The sequence below is a fragment of the Grus americana genome, chromosome 5, assembly GCF_028858705.1.
Source record: "Grus americana isolate bGruAme1 chromosome 5, bGruAme1.mat, whole genome shotgun sequence".
Lineage (NCBI taxonomy): Eukaryota > Metazoa > Chordata > Aves > Gruiformes > Gruidae > Grus > Grus americana.
In genome coordinates, this window is record NC_072856.1 from 66,210,411 (window position 1) to 66,233,474 (window position 23,064).

Here is a 23,064-nt window from a genome sequence, read left to right on the forward strand (position 1 = left end):
AACCACTACCAATTTGGAATACAGAAAAGGAGAGCAGCAATTTGGTCACAATATCCTGATGTCATCAAATGCATGGGCAAACCAAAAAATTAACAACCATGGTAAGCTTTATTTCCTAAATTATGAGCATTCAAACATTCTTTACCTACCAATACTTGAAATTTTATTCATCATTAACAAGGTAATCAACTACAAATGAAATACTGGAGTTGTTCAGCCACAGAAATACTTCATCTCTAGAATCAAAGGAATTTGAAAGAACAAATCCTAAATCTTCTCTGTAATTTCAGAACATGAGAGTTTTAAAGATGTTTTTACCCTACCATCCTCCTCCCCACATCTCATGCAAGAATCGAGAAAAGGAAAAACAGGGAAAACAAAGTAATTTAGGGGCAAGTCAAACTAAGTGAAAGGGAATTTTACTCTAGTCACATAGGGGTTTTTTTAGTTGATTTTTTCCTTTTTTTTTAAACTCTAATCCTAAAGGCTCATCTATTATTAAGGAAAAAGGATGCAAGTGTTTTTAATTTATGTGAATGTTTCTGAAGACTTGCTAATGACTTCCTTTATCAGGTGTAACAGAGTAGCCTTCGACAGTTCTTTCATCTCTCTCTGAGGACAGAGACCCAACCAATTAATTATTCAGCAGTCTTAAGCCTCCAGGGGACACAGCTCCTTCCCCAGGGAAGGAATCAACTGGAAATTTCTTTCACTCCACCCCGAAGATGTAGGACAAGTAGATGCTTCTCATCACAGCACTGTCACCTCTAACATTCTTGATAACTCTCAGCTGGTCTGTGAAGAACTTTCAAGGCTTTACTCCATAGAAGCCTCTTCCATTCCTGATCCTCAGAGATTTCAGACTTTTGCCTGAAGAACTACAGATGTTATTCCACTTATAAATCTCATTTGTCTTACTGGTGATGTCTATTCTACACTGATCACATACATCCCTCTCCTACAGTCTTTACAATTAAAAGCTAACATCACAGTCAGGAAAAGAATCTGAAGAGGAGAAGAAAGAAGAAGATTTAAAGGTGACTAACTCCCTGTAAAGCACAAGAGGTTAAAAAAAAGTTAGGAGAACTCATTATCTGTTTAGACATACACTTAGAAGTAGTTCAGCTCTACATCCACCACACTATCTGCAGATTAAAATCATTTGTTTGTAGCCCTACAGAAGGCTAATAGTCACTGCTCAGGCTGTAAGAGCAGTTCTATGACAACTGCAGATCAGGAAAAGTAATGCAGTTACCCAGAATTTTTTTCCCCCCTTATCATTACATTCTGTAGTTTGCGTAACAGGAGAATGCACTTGGAGAGCCCTATATCCTTTTGCAAACAAACGAGAAATGGGTAGTGATGAGAGCAAGCGGTCTCATTGTCCAGGCTCCAGAGCAGTGCCCTGCAGAAGGCTTACTGCAGGCAAGGATCATCTGGTGTCACACAGGAAAATAGTTTAAGCTTCACATGCACAGTATTTTAACACCAGTGATCTGAACTGCAAGACTGCTGAATGGTTGTGAGCACAAACAAGAACAGATTTAAGATTTAAATAATTTCAAGTTTAACACATTTAATACATTATTCTAGAGACACATAATAAGTTAAGAGCTTTTCCGCTGGGCTACAATTGAACTTGTTCTCCCACTTCCATTTTCATAGGGAAGCCTACTGTATTTTTCTGGAATATTAAGAGACATTCCCCAACGTAGCAGAAAAACAACAGGAATAAATCACTATTATTTCATGCCAGGCCCACTCGTATCTGGAAACTCATTATTAACCCTACACAAGAGAAGAGTAGCACTCAGTTAGCACAGCAGATGCTCATCACAAGAGACCATTTCCTAGAAAGATGTATCAATATGATCCACATGCAACTTAAATACCAGCCCTCAAAATAGGAATAATTTGATTCTGCGGCTTGAATCTTCCTAGATATATACACAAGCTTTCTTTCAAAGACACTATATTACCATGAATATGTCAGCAAGTTTTAACTTGCCTGAAGACAACATTCTTTCTACAAGTATTTTTATCCAAAAACCTGAGAAAGCAACAACTCCTTCAGAAATATATACAAGCAGTATCATCACTAGTTTTATATTCTGTAATTAAAAATTTTGTATTTGTGTAACTGTTAAGCAGCACTGAATTTAAGTAGTTCCACTGAAAGTTACAACCAGCCTAGTAGGGTTATTTTGTTTGGGTTTTCTCACGTTCACAAAACAATTATAACTTGGAAAGGCTACTTTATTTCATTTCAGGTCTCTGTGGGATTTAATTATCTTTTTTTAAAACAGAAAGAAAGAAGCCACTCAAGGTTAAAAGGCCTTTTGGAAACTTTAAATAGGAAGGAAATACAAGCGAAGTAAAGTTTAATTCATTCATCCTGATTAGCACCACCGAGTTTTCATGAAGGCTTTCCTTGTGCCAGTGTCTAAATTTCATTTGCACAAAAGGGCAGGAGGATTTGAGTGGTAGTTTTACTATTTGTTATGCTTTAATTATAGACCTGCAAGTTTTATCTTGATCTGACACTGGTAAAAAGAGCTAGGACAATTACTAGGCATATGTATGTGTTTTATAGGGGAGGAAAAAAAAAGTCTCAGAGAACTTGCCTCTTTCCACAGCTAGCAGATGCCTTCATTTTTTCTAGGCCAGGACTCTCAACTTGTTCACCACAAACCAACCCTCCCCATGGCACTTGGGCCACACCTTTCCTTGCCACTACCTAAACAATCTACATACCAAACGAACCGATATTAATGCCATGGGATCTTGTAGCCACAACAGGACCTGCACTCACCCACTCACCCAGCATCTCTGTCCTGGTAAATGTGCAACTAAGACTGCTCTTGAGGCAGCAAACCCACGTTCACTTCTTGGCAAGCCCCTGCCTTTCTAAACTGAGCTGTCCCACAGGACACAGCGCGCTTCAGCATTCAGGACGAGGAATACAGACATGTCCATCCACACCTTGCCGAATCAGCTTTTCTAAGCACAAGCATAAGTAGCCATAGCAAGAGAAGCAGCCCTCTCCTGTTTTTCTCAACTGTTCAACTGAGCAGTGCCTGGGTGAGCAACAACTGCCTCCTCACACGCAGCAGCACGATGGAACTGCAAAGGAAGAGGAAGGACAAGGACTAAGGCCACAAATTCCCCGTCACTGAACACTGGGAGACTCTGAGCTTCCCCATAGCCATCAGGAGCTTCATAAACAAAACACAAGTTCCTTGCTCAATCCTCTCACAAGCCCTCTCCACAAGCATCAGCCCATTGCCCTTCTCGCTGCACCCTTCCAATAGCTCCGGAGGCCTGCTGTAGCTTAGGGACCAGCATATTAGCATGCCAACTCCTTGCTTCACAAGATGGCCAGCACTACCAAAAGACAACCTGCAGCTGGAACTCTTCTTTCACACCACCAAAAAGCCTAGAACAAATGTTGCTTCCAACTAATAAAACAAACTAGGAAAAAAAATGTTTAACAGAGGCAGGACAACCATTTCCGAGATCATCCTGTTCACATGCAGATCTATGGGGTACTTCTGAAGTTCTCCATATGTTCCAAAACATCAGATCAGCACATGTGGTAAGAGCAGCCCTATACTTTTTCCAAATGCTTCTCAGTGACAGCAACACTGGGACAACTAGCATTATGAAACCTCGTAGGATAATTATCTCTGTTGATAGCACTATTCCTTGCAAATAAGGGAGTGGTGCTGGCATAGGCTATGGGCACCGTAATTACCAAAGCCAGTTTCCTACAGATTTACATCAAACAGTTGAGGACTTTGGTATATAATGAAATGCAAACTCCAATTAAGTTCTTCCCATAGTTGGGATACGTAATGAAAGCTTCCCCTCTGCATCAATTCACGACTGTCTGGAGAGCAAGACCACACATGCTCTCTCCCACAGTCGGAACACAGTGCTAAGTTCCTATTTTCTACAGGTCTTGAAGGAACCTACTTGACTACTTCAGAGATCATCAACAAGTTTTGAACCATTAGTGGGACAGCTTGTTACACAAGCTTTTTTGTTTTGTTAAAGGAATCAGGCTTACCCAGTGGCAAAGAGTAAACAAGAGCTCTATTACTTAGGATAAGAGCTCTAAAAATCTTGACCTGCACCTCAAAAAGTTAGACTTCGACTCAGGGAAGTCATTCCCAAAATTAAGGGGAATATCTACTAGCTACCAGACACAGAAGATGCTCCATGTAGCTAGTTATTTTTTTCTTTTCAAACAATACTATGAAAATACAAGCTATCATTGAACTTGAATACTTCTCCATACTTATGCAACCTACCTCCTAAAAGACTAAAAACCGAGTCAGTCAAACTTTCACAGGTAGCATTTCTACTGACAAAAAAGAGTAACTTCACTTCGCTTTTCTCACCTACTACTAACAGTTCTACTGCACATCTCATCATTTTTAGATGCAAACCACCCTGTTTCACAGACTCAGCTTTGAACAGATGACATGCTACAGTTCAGTTGTTACCATAGCACTAATGCGTGAGAGAAAGCACATCTTTGCTGTACTGAACAACAAAACTGCAGAAGTATTAGCAACAGCTTTCACTGTGAAGTCAAACTTGAGAGAATTTTTCCTTTTAAGTACATTCTGATTCCATGTTTGGTATCATACAGTAGTATATACTCAGCACGTATCAAAAATTTAGTTTGTGCTTAGACCATATTTTTACCATCACTGAACTAGTGTGGGCCAACACTGCTGCCAAAAGCAGCAATCCCACCTTCCATTTGCTATTTTGTTCCTGCTACTTCTCTCCCTGGTTCACGTGAAGGGGAAGCAAAACCAGATTTATGCTTTAAATTTAGTTTTGAACCACATCAATTCCTCGCTCTCCTGTCCACTGCAAAGCCACAGAAACACTTATATCGGCAACCAGGGAAAAATAGCGCAGAGGGCAGGAGAGATTCCTGTGGAAGTATTGCAAGTATACAGTCAGCCTGACATCTACAACATTAGAAGTCTAAAGATACATTATTCACCTTCACAATATCCAGCCCCAGAGTTTTACATGGCTGTATACTGAAGTCCTGCCGAACTGGAAAGCCCTCTTCTGCTGAAGCATCCAACATTCACTCCCTTGAACAGATTAAAAGGAAAAGCGCCACATGCTAGTTTATATCAAAACACAAACAGAAAGCTTCAACACATGCAACATCGACAACAAAATAAGTGAACTTGTGTCTCTTTCATGTAATATCACTGCCAACATTTCATACTCCCTTGTATCATACTGAACAATTAATTTTGTGTCTAGGAGAACTGATGTACTACTTCAGCAAAATAACTTGAATGGTTTGGGATGTCTTTTTTTTTTTTAAGACAATATTTATTCCAGATATATTTTTCTGTATCAGACCTTCATAAAACAAGCCATTGCTGTCTGCCAACTATCTGAGGATTTCAGTGAAGTAGGACAGTGAAGTTATTCTCATACTTAACCTCATTAGGAAGTGTTGCCAAGTAGGAAAAGCAAAGATAAGTAGTACTTCTGTACCGACAGGATACACTGGGTTATTTTCTATTTTTTTAATACTATATCACATATTAACTCAGTATGAATTTAAGTCTAAGCTTGTCTCCAGCTGATTATTACATGCATCAATTTCTGTCTCAGAAGCAGCCTCCACCACCACAGGCATTGTTAATCGTCAGCCTGTTCCTGTGGTGAAATTTTGGCAGTGAACCCAAGGCTGCTTCTTGAACACTGTAGCGCATCACAGATGACTACAACAGATTAAAACAAAAACCTTTAATGTTGAAGTTTTTTAGAGGGTGGAAGGCGGATACTGTTATCATTATAATCATCCCCTGGCACTAAAAACTCATTCTTCAGAGATAGCTCAACAAGCGTAGACTGACCAGAAGGTTCCCTTTTGTCTTCCAAAGATGCATCCTCCCCATCAGATGGTCCTTTGACAGTATACGGTTGCTTCCTGATCACAGAATGACAGAAAACAGAGCAAGATGGAACTTCAAGGAGTCACCTAGCCCATCCCCAACTCTAAGGCTTGATCCAGTCCATCCACAACATCTCCATTTCAGTTAGGCTGGAAAATCTAGGCCTCCCCACCTCGTTTCAAAATCTTTAGAGTTAAAACTCTCCCCATGCACGCAGCAACGGAGATTCAGATCAAAGCAAGTCTCCTGCACTTCCTGCCAAATCCACCAAAGAACTTAAGCAACCTGTTCTTTTTTTCTTTTCACAGCAGGCTCACATGCTAGAAGATTTGATTCCCATCTGATTTTTCTTTCTTTCTGAAGGAAAACATTTCAAGAAGTTACAGCAGCAAACTACTAAAGTAGCCTTAAGTTGAGTTTTTGTTACTATAATAACTACATCAATGAGTAACTCATGGGTAAGCAAAGGCCTTCCATCCTTTGAGTAACAAGAGCCACTGATCCAAGACCTTTAGTTTATGCAACTTTGGAGGAAGTCCTGAATGAAAGACAGTCCTATGTCAGAGTCTCCTGGCTAAGACCTCTCTATAGGCATAAATGTTTCCTAATCACTACCAGTAGTACAGATTAATAAAGCAGTCTTCCTACAGAGCAAGAAAATCCAAACCAGTGAGTTCCAAAGTCCCAAATAATCCCATCTCTTTCCCCAATTAAAAGCAATGTTTTTACATCTGTGAACTTGATTATCCCTGAGAAAGGTATGGTGGAACAGTTAATTGTGGCTATAATCAGCACTTTTTTTTTTGTTTTGTTGAGACAAGTGTTTGTTCTTACAGCTTGCATCTGTGAAGTAATTTTAATCTCATAAAACACTTTAAGAAGCATTCCCTTCTCCAGTACTTTTGGAACACTCGTTGGCATAGTGATTAATCTTCTGTGTTCACCAGAAGACTTCTCTTGCCCAGCACCAAGCTGTAGCAGTACCTGCCTAGTTTACTGCTACCTGTATAGCCCTAGAGCCTCCAAAGAGGTTGCAGTGGTTCAGTGAAATGCAGTCTGACCTGATAACCCCTATAGTTATTAGGCAGATTTTTCAGAGGGAAGGCTGATTTGCATCACTGGCTAGTGATTAGGGGTTATTTTTTATTTTTTTTTAGCTACCCTTCAAAAGTTGCTCCTAATTGCTCCTGCTACCATTAGGAACCTAACAGTCAGCTTGACCAAAAGCTGTGTACTACACTTATGGCATTTTTATGTTCAAATACTTCCAGCCTCTTTCAGATGAGAATCAGAAGTGTGGATTAGCTGAACACATGGCTAAAAGGTTATGCACACCATAAAAAAATAATAAAAAAAAAAATCTTTCAGAGGGATCTGCAACAGATCAGATAAGCTAGAACCTACTTCCCTCCTTCACGAGGTATACAAATTAAGTAGAACCTTATCTACTGAAAACAGTGCAAGAAATCACATGTGAAGTAGCTGAGGTTCTCCAAGGTGACCTTACTTCTCCCTTGGTGTTCTGGAACAGAACTGGTTGCTCTTCTGCTTCACAGGGAAAAAGCCTATTTCTCAGGGGAAAAAAGCTTATTTCTGGCCACTATGGCTGCCTCCTGTTCCCCCCAGCCCCTCAATGATGAAAGGATCTGCAGTTCAGATTAATTCATAGGCTGCTTTAACTATTCCACTCCACACATTCCCTCCACTGTCAGCAGGACTACTCTGCTATTGTAACAACTGTAATATAATAGTTAAAAAAATTCATCAAGTTTGGTTTAAGGAGAATATACATAGAAAATACAGCTGGCATCCTCATGCATGTTTAGCTTATGTAATATGGGCAATTCAAGAGAATATACACCCGATCTATATTAACCTCAACCTATACAAGAAGTTAAAGGATGCTACTGGCTTGCAAATACTAAATCAATTGTGTACGAACTGCTTTTAATCAGTCAGCTTTATTTACGCTAGGCATCCAGTTTCCTTCAAATTCCCAAACCTCTCTGCTATTTTGATACTCTCCCCCTCACTGATGTGGGAAAATAAAGTAAGAAAATACAGCAGCAAAGTAGCAAAAGCAACCAGTCTCATAGCGAGGGGCACAGGAGTTGGGGCTATATTACTCTAACCACTTGTAACATAAGGCAACTGAGATCCAGTCATGAGCATGGATTTGAGGCTCATGTAAACCAGCCAGTATTTCTTTTGGGGTGGGAGGAACTTACTGTAGAAAGTTCTTACAATTCTCTTTGACCATATTTTTCTTAGCAAGTGGTTTGTTACTAGATTATTATTCTGGAAAATACTTTGTTACTTCTGCTTTTGTGAAATCAAAGCCAGCAGACCCTTGCCACCGCTTCTGAAAGATGTTAAGTTTCTGTAGAAGTTTCAATTGGCATTGCAACCTTAGTTTAATTAAAGAAATTCAACATCTTCAATTGCATGTGTTAATGACAAGATGGAAATAGGTGTTTCAAGAGGCAATAACGGAGGATATTTGCTGTGTAGGCTTCTGCAAGACAACTATATAAGCAGCACAAGAGTTTGATTAAAAGCTAATACTCTAGAAGAGCCTAAAGGAGCATGCTAATGCAGACTGCTAGAGCATCAGGATAAGTTTCAATTAAAACAGTCAAATAACCTGACAGTTCCAAACAACTTAATAGCTGAACACCTATATAGGCAGCCCAGTTAAGCCCTACAGCCAGAGAAAGGAATGATTATAGTCTCATCCGCAACATAGATTTCTTAGAAGCCATCTGTCCTGATTTTGGCTGGGATAGAGCTAACTCTCTTCCTAGCAGCGGGTATAGTGCTGTGGTTTGGATATAGGATGAGAATAATGTTGATAACACACTGATGTTTTTAGTTGTTGCCAAGCAGTCAAGGACTTCTCAGCTTCTCAAATGCCCCGCCAACAAGAAGGCGGGGGGCATCCAAGAAGCTGGGAGGGGACACAGCCAGGACAGCTGCCCCAAACTGGCCAAAGGGATATTCCACACCATATGACACCATGTTCCACATATAACTGGGGGGCTGGCCGGGAAGTGGCATGGCTCAGGAACAAGCTGAGCATCGGCTTTGGGTGGTGAGCAACTGTGCTGTGCATCACTTTTGTGTATTCTTTCATTATTATTATTCTCTTCCTTTTCTGTCCTATTAAACTGTCTTTTATCTCAACCCACAAGTTTTACCTTTTTTTCTTTTCAATTCTCTCCCCCATCCCACTGGGTGAGGGGGAGTGAGTGAATGGCTGTGTGGTTGTTTTAGCTGCCTGCCGGGTTAAACGACGACACCATCCATGACCACGTCACTAGTAGGGAAAAAGAGCAGCTACCTTTAACAGGAAAAACCCCACATTTAAGATACCATTATACCAATATAAGTAATATGCCAGAAGAACATTAGAATGCAAGGGGGTTTTTCCTTTTAGAAAGCAAAGGGTAAGGGAATCTGTTCTTTCACGTAATGACTTCCTTAACAATCCTTATTTCCAACATTTTACTGCTCCCCCCAGCATTCATTTAACAAGGAGGCAATTTTATTCAGCGCTTCAAGCCCATCTCCGAAGCTGTCAACTAAAACCATTCACCACTGCATAAATCCAACAATGCTAGCGCACAGCAAAATACAGAGTATAAACTAATCAAGTTCATTTCAAAGCATGCTTTTTATTCGAGCTAAAAGAGCATAAGAGGTGGGCAAAGCATCATGTTTAGAGAATCCTCTTTCCAACCCTAAACCTCTCATGCTATAGAGGAAGTGTTATTCATCTGAGAACTATCTATAATCTAGCCAAATGCCACTGAAATTGTTTGATACGGCATTTTGTTAAACTAAATACAGATAGATATGATAGAAAGTGAGATCTAGCTTTTACTGCATTCAAAACAAGTCAGATAACACAAAATCCCTTTCAAAGGAAAGTACTATGCACAGCTGGGTTTTGATGCAAAGAGAAAGAAGTGAAGGAGGAAGACTGTTTATCCAAAACACCAGAGGCTTAGGATCCACACACTTTTGTATGGAAACAATTTATAATCTTCTCTTAAATATCAGATCAGAAAAAAAGGCTGAAAGTTTCAAAATTAAGACAAATTAGACTTCATATAACACAACGGGACAAGAGACCTCAAAACACACCTGCCCTGACATACCAAACACACTCCCAACCTAGCTATTTGTGCTTCATATATGCTTGAAGGTGCGAAAGCAAGCTGTTCAAATTTTAGTCTGAGGAATGAATAGTAATAAGATATTACATCTGAAATTTCACTACATTAAACATTATGGAGAAACTACATTTGATTCAAAGGACTGTTTGGGCCATTAAAAAAAAGCACAATTCAGACAATTCATTTCCTAAGCAATCAAATGCTTCCCCTAAAACACTATCAAGGACTATCTGACAGTTCACATTTTCATAAGAAACAGTGATAGCTTTCTTATAACTTCAGTTATCCTCCAAATAAGAGCAGTTGTAATATCATTTTTGTGATTCCACAGAGAAGTAGGTAAGTAACAGACATCCTGGAACAGCTGTTTCAAACACTCAAGCACAACAAGAATCTTCTTAGGTTCATTCCAGTATCATTTAGCACAGAGGAAGAGATAAAATTTGCATCCATTTTGTGAATATAGATGATCTCACAGGCAGTGTACTGAATAGAAAGTGAAGCACTCAACTACTGTATCCTGACCTGCAACATCTGTGTCAAATCCTATCAATTTTAACATCCCTTCGAGTTTCCCAGGGAAAAGAGAGACTTACAAATGCACAGGTCTGTTCAACCCCAAACTGCAAATGTTTGCCTTGAAAACAGAAAATAAAGAATTGGGTTTCCTTCTTTGTAGCACTTGCAAGCTTTAGTGCCTCTCAGAACACAGCAGCTTCCTTAATATCACTGGTGCTGCATTATCATTGACTGCTACAGCAGCACAAGCAGTTAAAGGCAAGATAATCTACTGCACAGCCTGCTCCAAGCAAGTTTAGAGCAGTAAGTAAAGAGAAAAAAAACAAAAAGAGTTACCTTTCCACCTTCTAGCACCCAGCAAGATCTAGAGGTGGAATGTTTCCAGATGGAGGTTATTTTAGAGGGCTAGGGATGTACCAACCTAGCTGAGAATCATTCTGTGGTTGCATTTTAGCATGTATTGTTCAGTGCAAGATATTGTCAGAGGTTTCTGCTTTTCTTATTCTCCAAACAATAAGAAAAGATTGGGCATTCTACGAGATAGATGTAGAAATAAAACCAGTGAGACATGACCACACAGGAGGCTGGAAGAACTACACAGTACTAGAAGTCTGGAGAGCACCATGAAGCAACAAGCATTACACCTAGAACAGCTAGCAAGGAAGCTAAGCGCTACCTATTCTTTGGTAACAAGCGTGTTACATGCCCCAAAAAACATACAGGATAAATTATTCTTCATACTCAGTTTTAAAGAACTACCTGAAACCTACCAGATCAGTGTGCATACCATAACCACACAAGCATCACAGCACAGCCGAAGCTCTGGGTTTGGTTTTTTTAAAAGTCTTAATAAACCAGAAATTAACAGTGCAGCAATGCAGAGAACTAGACTTCAATACATCTTCTTCCGACTTAAAACACCCTGACAACTTACTAATTCATAGCAACCTTGGGTGTTTGCTTTTATCACAATCTATAACAAAGTTAATCAGTCTCCTCCAGCCAGGAAAAGATTTTGCAAGGCTGTTGAATGTTTACTGCTGATCAGCAAAACTCATTCTGATCTATATACCTTTATGACAGCAAAGTGTTTCCATTTCACACTTACCAATAGAATTCTGAGATTTTTCTTCCCTTAAGAGGACTTCCCAAAAATGACACATCAAATAAACACTGACCCTTTACAGGTCTCAGAACACCATCACAAATGTTTAAGAATTATGAGGTATCTGCACGCACTTACTAAGAATTAATCACTGTCACAGAAGTGATGTATTCCTAAAGTTTTTCATTTCTAAATGCTCAGAGATTCAGATCTCTGGAAGAATCTCACTATATAGCTTCTAGCAGCAACTGCTTGAACACGAGACTTTGCACTGTTGTCGTCTCCAGACGGGAAGGCCCATCGTTCTCAGTGATGCAGCAAGACATGGTTTTATGCAAGGTAACTACACAAGACTGTGTTTATATACAGCTGCAACCACTGAAACCCCAACGCCACGCTGAAGGTTCTGTAGTGGCTAAGTTTCTGGGAGGACCAAAATGTTCGCTTAGTTCATTTGCAGTGCTAATCCAGCCTACCTATTTCTGGTTACATACACTATGAAGTTGCATAAAATTTGCATTCCAACAGATATTAAGTAATGCACGCAAGTGGCACAATGGTTTGTAGAATAGAAAACAAGTTTAAAACCACATAGAGTTCTCCCTCAAATTTTTTTTCCTTTGGAAATCCAGCTCTTTCTTAGCCAAAACCCACAGTCAGCATGCTATTACTATTTTTGTTCACCAGCTTTCAAAAAAACAAGCCACTCCATATGTTTCTCTCTTTTTATCTAGATTTATTTGATTTTAAAAGCAAGCATGCCCTTTGGGGCAAATCAGACCAAGAAAACAGAGGATCTGTTTAAAGCAATGTTTCCCAAAGTACAGGCCATAATTCCAAACAGCAATACAGGACTTAGGAGTAGCATTTCCAAGCCAAATGGAAATTCAGCTGTAGAAATAAAGTTCACGAGCCCAAGACTGAAATTGGAAGTTGATTCCCTAGCAAAGCATGTCTGAGAAGAGCTAGCTCAGAGACACAGAATTCAAGCATTCTATTACAGCTGGCTGGCTCAAGAGATTCCCTTTTGCCCTCAAATTTTTATACCTGACATCCCTCTTCATAAGGGCACCTTGGCCATGATATGCTGTTTTCAACTGAATGAGGGAGTGGTATGATGCTAAGAAATTTTGCATCCCGTTACCCTGCCAGTGCATGAGGATGCACAAGTACGTACATAATCTATCTCCTTTTCATGTGGGTTTTGCGGATACCGAAGTTCTTACACAGCTAAAGATACTGCACGTGCATTTTAGAAAATGAAGAGCACATTCCCTTGCTACTCTGTCAATACTTTGGCATTATACCCATAAGAATATCTGTGAGGGTATCCCACAGCTGTTTTACTTTCTTCCTATAGCCCTATGAAAAGCAGAGGAAAGAGCTACAGCGTTTGCTTCTATTATGTAGAAATCTCTCGAGTGAGAGATGCCATTGCTCTGCCACCTTGGAGGGGTAGCAGAAGATAAGGATGAGGCACAGAAACACGCCCTATCAGCCTGTTTCAATATCTTTGTCTGTAAAACTCAGAAGTAAATCTTCTGGAACTGCCCAATGTAACAGAACAAGCCTGAAGTCCACCAGAAAGGCATTCACATCTGGACAAATCCCAAACTTCTCCTTTCAGAGTTTTGGCCAAGGACAAAAATCCTCAACTAGGCTATTTTACAACCACTTGAAAAGGGAGACATTTTACATCCAGAAAATGAAATGTTTATGTTGAGTAACAGAGAATACTAATCTTAGTTCTGAACTGAGCTCATACATGAGAGGCAAAAGCATGGGGCTGCTGAACTACATGGGACATTATTTGCAATTCTCAAAACAAAGTTTCAGGTTGTGTTCCAAATGCCTCGAAAAAGCTGGTTTTCTAAGGAAAGCAGACACTCAGTTATTCTTCAGAGACATCTTTTTCCACTGAAAAAGCAGAGATGAACTGATCCAAAGCAAAACTACAGATCACCACAATACCTGTGTTCTATACCGAGTGCTTCCTGAAGCACACTTAATAAGGCTTTTCTTGTACCCCAGAAACCACCAGAAAGTTTTTCACCCCAAGGCACTGTGCTGACTTGTACATACAACACAATGAACATTAACTATACTGAAGTTTTCTTCACAAACACCTGTGACAGACCTTATGGTGTGGCTCAGGCTGCCACTAGGGATTACAACACTCTGCTATATCCAAACCTCTTCACCATAGTTAGGTGCAGTGCCAGAACATTTGTGCCCATTCCCATTCACTCAAAGTTCACATCCCACCATTATTGCAGCCAGCAGAGGTGAAGCAATAGTAGTGACAAAGTGAACAATCAAAATCCAAGGAGTTTCGGAAGCCAGAGAACCAGCAAAGTATGATTTCCTCTGGGTGCGTGTCTTGCAGTTGGATCCCTTCTTTGTCTACTAAGGCGACAGCTTCAATTGAAGCTTTTACTCAGAGGTGAGGATCATAGTCACATGGATTCCCTGATGTCTTATGAGGCGGGGGTGTGGGGGGCTCATTCATCTCTCAGACTCTCCTCAACAGAGCTCAAACAGCACTGGGAGGCTTTGGAATAAAATCAGCTCAATGACATACTTCATTTCCAGTTACAGACTACAACCTCACCTGTCACTACATCTTTCAGTAAATCACACAGTATTCATCAGAGGCAGATGGAAAATGACTGGAATAGGGAGCTAATTGTGCCAGCAGAGTGGAGGACGCAGTGTCCTTCCACAAGAAGACCACCTAGACAGCTGGGAGCAGTAACAACCTCAGATATCTCACTTCAGTCCATCAGTTTGGGTCACCACCCCAAAACTGACTACCTTGTTCTGCCCCTACCCAACATCTGCCCTTTACAGTCTCGGAGGCATCAGATCCTTAAACAGTTTATCCCACTCAAATACAAGGAGCTCTAGAGACTACGAGCAGTTACCCCAATCATTTTAAAACAGGCACCTGTTCAGAACTTCCTTAGATTTTAACTAGGCTTAATTTATGCCAAGACAAATTGCACATCTGAACAGTCATTATCTGGACTTCAGTTCTTCAAAAGCAAAGAGAGATAAAACAAGCAACAAATAATAGGAAGCTAAAAGGTCCTGTCAAATGCTGCTTGCTATACCACTTATTTTTTTAATTTTGACAACAGTTGTCACACTGTGCATAGGTCTGTACATCAAATAAAACTCCTCTTTCTCCAAAAACAGGCAACAGCATATATAAAAACCTAGCAGTGGAAGAAGGAAGAAAATGAAGAGTTTAGATTATCTCTAACCAGACCATTCCTTAGACTTATAGGTGGGAAGTTACCTTCATTTAAGTGAACAAAAGACTGTCTGACCAACCTAGTGGCCTTCTGTGATGGAGTAACTACATCACTGGACAAAGGAAGAGCTATCCTAGGAGGATAGGAGTCACCTATCTGGACTTCTGTAAGGCCTTTGACACTGTCCACCACAACATCCTTCTCTATAAATTGGAGAGATATGGATTTGATGGGTGGACTGTTCAGTGGATGAGGAATTGGTTGGATGGTCACATCCAGCAGGTAGTGGTTAACAACTCAATGTCCAGATGGAAATCACTGACAAGTGGTGTCCCTCAGGGGTCCATATTGAGATCTGTACTGTTTAATATCTTCATCAGTGACACAGACAGCAGGATCGAGAGCACCCTCAGCAAGTTGGCAGATGACACCAAGCTGTAGGGTGCAGCTGACACACCTGAGGGATGGGATGCCATCCAGAGGGACCTGGACAAGTTCAAGAAGTGGGCCCATGTGAACTTCATGAGGTTCAGCAAAGCCAAGTACAAGGTCCTGCACATGGGTTAGGGAACCCCCTGTATCAATACAAGGTGGGGGATGAAGGGATTGAAAGCAGCCCTACAGAGAAGGACTTGAGGGTACAAGTGGATGAAAAGCTGGACATGACCTAGCAATGTCCACTCACAGCCCAGAAAGCCAACCGTATCCTGGACTGCATCAAAAGAAGCATGACCAGCAGGTAATTCTGCCCTTCTACTCCCCTCTGGTGAGATCCCACCTGGAGTCCGGCATCCAGCTCTGGGGTCCCCAGCACAAGAAGGACATGGACCTGTTGGAGCAGGTCCAGAGGAGGTCATGAAGATGATCAGAGGGCTGGAGCATCTCTGCTATGAGGGCAAGCTGAGAGAGTTGGGGTTGTTCAGCCTGGAGAAGAGAAGGCTCCAGGGAGACCTTATAGCAGCCTTCTAGTACTTAAAGGGGACTTATAAGAAAGATGAGGACAAACTTTTTAGCAAGGCCTGTACCAATAGGACAAGGGGTAATGATTTTAAACTAAAAGAGGGTAGATTTAGAGTAGATATAAGGCAGAAATTGTTTACGATGAGGGTGGTGAAACACTGGAACAGGTTGCCCAGAGAGGTTGTGGATGCCCCATCCCTGGAAGTTTTCAAGGTCAGGTTGGATGGGGCTCTGAGCAACCTGATCTAGTTGAAGATGTCCCTGCTCATTGCAGGGGGGGTTGGACTAGATGACCTTTAAAGCTCTCTTCCAACCCAAACTATTTTATGATTCCATGAATCACTTACACAGGCTTCATTTAGCTCATGCACAAGTAAGAAGGGGCGGGGGGGGGGGGGGGGGGGGGGGCAGCGGAGAAGGTCACTTTGGACATCTGGTTTTAATGAAAAAGTAGTTGTTTTACAAATGAATACACTCATTTTCTGGATATTAAAGAACATCATATACGCTTATCTATTTTTTTTTTTAGTTTAACTCAACTAAGTGTTTTGCTTCCTTGCCTTACACATGACAAACTGATCTTTAATGCATTTCTCTAACTCTACGTAGCACAAAGCATCGGACTTTTACCACTTGACATATAACAAATTTCATCAGTTCACAAAAATGAGACTATTGTTTTTTTCTCAACTGCCATCTCTGCCCAACACTTACAAATCAGCCCATACTCTTTCTGGCTTGGGTCTGAATAGAGTCTGCAACGGGAAACTAGCCAACCCCAAATCCAGTTCCTTCCTTCCTCCCTGCACTGGCCACGAAATGCCCAGAGGAGAAACAGCAAATCACTTTTGCCACAGAAAGATCTGCTTACCCTTTAACAAAGTTTTATTTTACAATTGTTCTCTCTATTCTGAGATATTTCCAGTAGGCAAAGCCTTAATATAAACCAGTCTCCTCCAAGGAGCGTAAGGTACAAACTAGAAATACATGATCAGAGGCGATTTCCTGAATTGAATTTAAAGTCACATTGCACATAATAAACTAGGAGGGTATGCTGAGCTTGACTTAGACCCTGCTAATCACTTAAACCCTAGCTTTGCTTACAGAGGGAACTGTACTTTGTATTTTGTAGTCTTCCTGCATCCTTACATGGAAAGGTATTTGCTATATTAAAGCAGACTCTGCATGCTGGAAACTCAAAACTTGCAATAAAACTAGATATATAGCATTCAAGTATTGCAGCTGGAAGTGTGATTGTTCAACCAAAAAGATAAGGCAGGGCTGAGCCAGCAATGTAACAGCAGTATTTTGTGCTCAAACATTGAAAGTAAGGCACAAAACAAAAGTCAAAAGTTAAGGGTTTTTTGCTTTGACAGCAAGCAGACTGAACATACTGCAAACAATGGCTTCTTTCAAAGGCGAAAGGAAGAACACATTTTAAGCTTTTGGGAAAACTCTGTCAGTCTTTAAACGGGTGCAGGGGCTCACTACCAAAATGGGTTATTTAAGAAATGCTTTTGGAATTGTGGAAAAAAATTGCAGTGCACACTCCTATAAACAAATGAGTAGCTTGCAGTCTCTACCCAGCACCTTCAGGAAGACATCTCACCAAAAAAAATAAATCTCGCCACAGTCAGACTGAAGCATCGCAGCTTCCACAGACAGTGCCCACAGAGGCACATTCCTGCAACCTCTAGGAACGCCAGCATGGTCCCAAGAGCAGCTAGCTTGCCAGTGGCATTAAAAGGCATCTCTTGTGTTTCAGACTTTTCATTAGTCCAATGAAGACAAGACAAAAACAAAGGAGTGAAAAACCATGCAAGACTGATCTGTTTGGCTATGGCCAAACTTCCTTCTCCAGATTTAGCCCTGATGGAAGAAGTTACTCAGCTGCCCACGTCAACCAAAGCTTGCCTCCTCATAGATCTGCCCCAATACCAATTTGTTCCATTTGCCAAATTTGCTGGTAGCTTTTTGGCAAAAACCACCAAGGTATTGACAGCCCATTTAATTAAATCTTCTAGCAAAATCAGATTAGGGAACACTTTCACAAAGCAATCCTCTGTCTCCACTCCAGGGGGTACAGACCTGCAGCAAGGCACTGTAAGCTCTCCCATCACACACATGGTTCTGGAACAGGACTTCTGCCCCCAGCCTACAACAAAAGGCCACACACTAAATTTTTGAATTCAAAACTCACTCCCTGATGCACTGGGAAACTATCCCAGCAAATTTTAAGATTCAGAAAGTAATTCAAAGTAGGTCATGCACATCTGTTAGTGGAAATGTTACTACAACTACTACAAGATAATGAATCCTAGCTAGCCTGGAAGATTCCTCTCCAATGCCAAAATGATTTTTGAACCCAAGTACTGAGTTTCACAGCTGCTTGCTCTGAGAGGTCACACATGGACTAGCAGGAAGGCAAAATGGAAGTACAGACACATTTTGGTTTATTAGTCAATGCTCCATAAAAAACACGATCATCTGTGAGCTACAGAATCCTGTCACAGGATGTGCAGGGAAGCTGGAACCATACAGCTCTTGGTATCTTTCAACAGCTCTGTCTTTCCTATCAAAGAAGGACATACACACACTATTCCTGTTGCAAAGGCTACAACTCCACCATTACTATATCAGACATTAACAATCAAAATAAAGTCATGCTGTTGCACATGAAGAAATACAGCTGTGCTTATATCAAAGTTTCAGCCCATTAACTTCTGTGTCTAGACTAAACAGTTCTTTCACTCTTCCTAGAGGCACGTGCTAGAGAGTTTGCACATTTGGTCTCCAGTTTATTTGTAATACAGAAGAGGAGATTTAAGTTTTTATATGCTTCCATTTGTTTAGTTTACTTTCATACAGTGACTAATTGTCTTCACAGTCAATACCACTTTGTCTTCATCCTTGACATTCACATGCCTTAAGAGGATACACCTCATCAGTTTGAAGCCTACCTGTTCATTTAGGCAATACTAAAGCCATCCAGTTTGAAGAATAAAATTATTTAACAATTTATGAACTTACTGGATTCCAAAATAAAGATAGCATACATATTTCAGGGCGAAGAGTAATCTGAAAGCCTACTAAACACATCACCACAGCTGGAAGATTGTTTTCCAAAAGTGTTTATCAATTAGAGAGAAAGACTATGTCAACTGTGCTGGTTTTGGCTGGGATAGAGTTAATTTTCTTCATAGTAGTTCATACGGTGCTGTGTTTTGGATTTGTGCTGAAAACAGCATTGATAACACAGGGACGTACTATTATTGCTGAGCAGTGCTTACACAGAGCCAAGGCCTCTTCTGCTTCTCACACCACCCCACCAGTGAGGAGGCTGGGGGTGCACAAGGAGTTGGGAGCGAACACGGTTGGGACAGCTGACTCCAGCTGACAAACGGGATATTCCATACCATATGACATCATGCTCAGCATATAAAGCTGGAGCAAGATGATGGAAGAGTGGGACATTCAGAGTGACGGTGCTTGTCTTCTCAAGTAACCATTATACATGATGGAGCCCTGCTTTCCTGGAGATGGCTGAACACCTGCCTGCCAATGGGAAGTGGGGAATGAATTCCTTGTTTTACTCTGCTTGCATGTGCAGCTTTTGCTTTACTTAAACTGTCCTTATCTCAACCCACCCTTCCGATGCTCTTCCAATTCTCTTCCCATCCCGCTGGAGGGGAGTGAGTGAGTGACCGTGTGGTGCTTAGCTGTCGGCTGGGGCAAAATCACAACACCAACACTTCTCCCTTGTCCTTAATCCTTGTATGTACAGGGTAAAAAGAATTTTGAAAAAAGTTTACAATACTCAAGGAGAAGTCCATTATGCTTCTTGGCCTTCTCCTTTTTACCACACTGTGCGCCAGCTATCTCTAACTTTTCTTGCCTGTCCCCACTCCTTTGGGGAGTCAGCGTAGTGAACTGACATTTTAAGTTAGTATTTGTCTCACTGTGCAACAGGCTGCTTTCATCTCTGATACAATTAGTTGCTACATAGTAATGTAGATATATCATCATTAATATAAGCAATGACAGATGAACATTAGATCTTTATTGCCAAATACTTCATAAGGGCACGCGTGGCCATAATACCATTCTCTAGCATAGGAAACCTTCTGCTACATTAGATTAGCAACAGTCCCATATCTAGTTCATCCTCGTTTAAGCATACTAGCTTTTATCTACACTGAGGTCAGGATACGCAGTGTGCTTAAGTCCAATATTAAAGATGCTATTGTTAAATGGGGAAAAAAACCCCAACACCTAAAGTAAATCACTTCCAGAAGCACAAAACAGGGCTTGCTTACTTTCCCTCCCTACAAGAGAAACAAATTGCTATTGATAGAAGCATGCCTAATAGGTCCTTCAGAAATCAGCACCTTGAAATCATGCCTAATCAAATTCAGCTCATCTCAAAACCACTTTGCTTTTAATAAAACAAACTCTTCAGCATTGTAGATGCTGTCTGTATCCATTTTCAGAACTGCTGTTTATAACATCTTTTGTCCGACATTTCTGTTGTGAAATAGAGGAAAGCTTTTAGCTGAATTATTCTTTCTTCACCATGAGCTAATAACTGCCACTATTATGAAGCTGCATGCACACTTCTGACTGACCTGACAGGACTTCATAGTCTAGCCTTGGAAGAACTTAACAAAACTCCAGTGCAAAACAGCTGATACTTGCGTATACTGCTCAGAAGCCCCCTATATTTAGGGACAGAAGTTATACTAATTAGAATAAGTAAAAGCTATACCTAGACAATGCAAGTCCACTGATACCTTATTCACGTATCATTCATAACCCAATCACATTAAAAAGCCACGTCCTCCTGCCACACAACCCCTCAGTAACAAGTTTTCAAAGACTGAATGTTTATATTACAACTGTTGAAGCTTCGCTGTGCAAATATTTCCTACAAGGACTGTCATCTTGTATCTTAAGCTCCATTAACCCTAGGCAACAAGTGCTGTTTGTGAGAACGGCAGTAGAAAGATGTTTAATTTGAAGAGTCAAACCCAAAGGCAGGTTACTCTTACTGCTGGACTCCCAGCATCATGATGCCTACTCAGATGTTAAGAAAACACAGGAACAGCTTATTGCCTGCTGCCCTTGTCCCTCCCCCAGTCTTTGTTTAGTTTGAAATCACATAGCCAGAAGTGCGCCCATTATATAGTCATCAACAGTACACAGAGACCCAGTGAGAGAGTACTTGCATGGGAGGTCATGTTACAAGGTTAAACGTACAAGTCATCTCACAGAAGGGGCATATCTGGTCATCCAGAGAGGATGCACGTGTACCACAACTGAAGAGCTGGGACAGCACCACTCCAGCTATTTCCCCTCACACACCCACAGCACACTGATCTACTGCTTTGGACGCCCCAACTGCTCTTGACTGTACTATTTGCTTAATATGAGGGCCAAGACTTGTTCTAGGCCACTGAGTAAAAAGATCAGAATGGTCTAATCCCAGATGTCACTTACAGTTTGCCAGAGAAGTTACCAATTGGTCCTCCGAAGTACGTGAATGATGCTATGATCTCAAGACCCCGTACTAACCTGTATAAAGCTACACCAGTAGACATCTAAAAAATATGAGGCAAAGGTAAAGGAGGCATAAAATTCTGAACTGTATCTTGCCAATAGGAAAACAAGTCATGTAAAGGAAAAACGGGACCCCTTCAACACAGTATTAGCATATACAGGTAATAAAAGTAAAAAATGCAAGGACACCACTGAGTGATGTACGTATAAAACAAACAAAATGAGGAACTTTGCCTTACAAGTCTCTGGAAGTGGGCATGCTCTCTGTGCCAGCATCCCTGTTCCTGTCCCTCAAGGTTTAAGCTCGTGACAAGTCACATGCAAGTTTTTTGGTGTTGACCTTGGAACAGCGTGAGAATAAGCATAAGGATATTTGTTGACAAAAGGAAAAGCATCCTCAACACAAGTGAGATTTAGGGTATCAAACAGTACAAGTGGAACAGGATTTGACAGCACAAAGTATACCTGGAAACCAACCAGAGTTTCTGCTTCAAGCTGGGAGCTCAGACTGCATCCTCCTCTACTTCACTTGCCTCGCTGACCACAGGACAAATAAGCCACAAGTATAACCGTGCGGAATAACCGAACACAACTCTAGATGACATCATGAGAAGCACTTCTACTAAACATGAAGTAAGACCGCAACTGCACAACACACTACAGGAGTCTCCTTTGGAAGGTTTCATACCCGTACTAGTCACAGATACTCAAAATTTCAGAACCATGTGCAGACAATACCAAGAATAAAAACAACACAAGACAACGGCTAGTTCTGCTACCTAAACAGCTGTTGCCTACAGGCATGTCTATAGCATTTTGCAAACAGTTGTAAAACTCCTCTGCTAGCACTCTGAACTAATAAACCCTACCTTCAGCAAGGCATGTTGGCTCAGGCTCAGTGCCATACCATGCTCACACAGCTTCTCATTAGCTGAGAGTACAGGAACGGAAGGTTTCATCTTCTCAAAGTATCAAGTTGACATGAGCTATCACTACTGAGGAATAAGGACTAAGCCAGTTAGACAGCAGCATTAATTCCTTGATAAATAAGACCACCGTAATTTAGTTTGAACTGGATAATAAAAAGTTCCTGGCTTCTTAGGAAAAATCTGTTCTCAAGCAACCTTGTAATCACAGTTGGAAAACAGCCTGCTGTTAAGATGGAGCATGAAACAGCTTAAGCAAGATGCCGCTTTCAGCAACAAAAACCCACATCTTAATACCTTAGAAAGTAATTTCTAGGTTTAGATGCATATTTTAAAGTAGAAGCAAGTGGACTTTCATGGTATCTACTCATTTATAAATTTCAGCTGAAAGTGGAAAACTACGCATCCCTGATTCTGCCAAGATAGCAAAGGAGCAGCTATTCGGTTCTACGTGGGAAGTGCCTCAAAGGCAACAAAGTCTTACATTTCTCAGATTTGTTTACTCAGGGTAAACAGTCTTTTTTCCATATTTTAAGGGAAAAAAAAAAAAAGTCTTTCACTTCTACATGGATGACCTACTGCCTGTACCTGCCAAAGGGATTACAGTTTAACTTCCAGAAC

The 23,064-nt window shown here is 40.9% G+C and overlaps 1 protein-coding gene across 6 annotated transcripts in view; it reads right to left on the bottom strand.

The window, feature by feature from the left end:
* Positions 1 to 23,064, bottom strand: part of PELI2 (pellino E3 ubiquitin protein ligase family member 2) — an 82,213-nt gene that overhangs the window by 53,504 nt on the left and 5,645 nt on the right. The window lies entirely within an intron of this gene.